The sequence below is a fragment of the Myotis davidii genome, unplaced genomic scaffold, assembly GCF_000327345.1.
Source record: "Myotis davidii unplaced genomic scaffold, ASM32734v1 scaffold292, whole genome shotgun sequence".
NCBI lineage: Eukaryota > Metazoa > Chordata > Mammalia > Chiroptera > Vespertilionidae > Myotis > Myotis davidii.
This window is the reverse complement of record NW_006285042.1, coordinates 1,885,782-1,886,728: the sequence shown is the minus strand read 5'-3', so window position 1 is coordinate 1,886,728 and position 947 is coordinate 1,885,782.

The window sequence follows — 947 nt, the reverse complement described above, 5'->3', positions numbered from 1 at the left end:
CGTCTGGGAATCGCCGGCCGAGCCCCGCGCCCGCCCGCTTCGGTCGCGGAGCCGAAGCCCGAACAGAGCCAATCACGGACGTCGTTTGTCGGCTGCTTCTGCCGGAAAAAGCCGATAGATCTAAGGAGCCAATTAGAATCTGTCACTGGAAATCCACGCCCAACGGGCGAAAAATACCGAAGATACCCGAACGAGAAGAAGGTGGGTTCGCCTTGTTCGGAGGAGAAATTCGATAATGGCCACAGTGGCCAATCAGAGTCCGCCGGCCCCCCAGAAAAAAACGCTTGAAGAGTTAAGAACGGTGAAACCCGGGGTTCTGGGTGAAACAGCACGGCTGGGCCCGTGGCCGCCTTGTAATTGGCCAAAAAAACCCCTCAGGGAGTGTGCCTCCCTCGCTGATTCGTGAACGGAAGGGGGCTCCCGAGGACAGACTGGCCAGTCAGAACGCCTCCTCCCTCGCCAAGGTGGGGCAAAGAAGAAAGCAATGGGAGGGCGTCTATAAAGTGCCTTCTCATTGGCTGGAAGCTTTGGAGCTGGAGTTGGGGCTAAAGGGAAAGGGAGGGAGGCCGACACCGCTAGCGGTAGCCAATCGGCACTCACTGCCGTCCAATCGCAAGACCTAGCTGCAGTGTGATTGGCCCTCAGCCTCCGGCGGCGGTCCCCGGAGTCAGGAGCAGCTCGACGGGGGCCGCGGCGGACAGTGTGACGGGTAACTGACGCGGCTGAAGGACTAGTCGGGGAAGGAGAAACAGAAAGCTCTTTTATTAAACACCTGGCCTATGAAAATGCTAACCCATCTTGTCAACTGCAAATAGGGAGCGCGGGCTCTCCGCACTGCCGGTCCGGAACTGCTGCGGTCGGTGGGGCTGGGCTCGGAGCGCTCTGGCGAGCAGAGGGTTTAGGGCCTCTCCCCACTCACTGAGGCTGCCGGCGGCGCCCAAGACTTC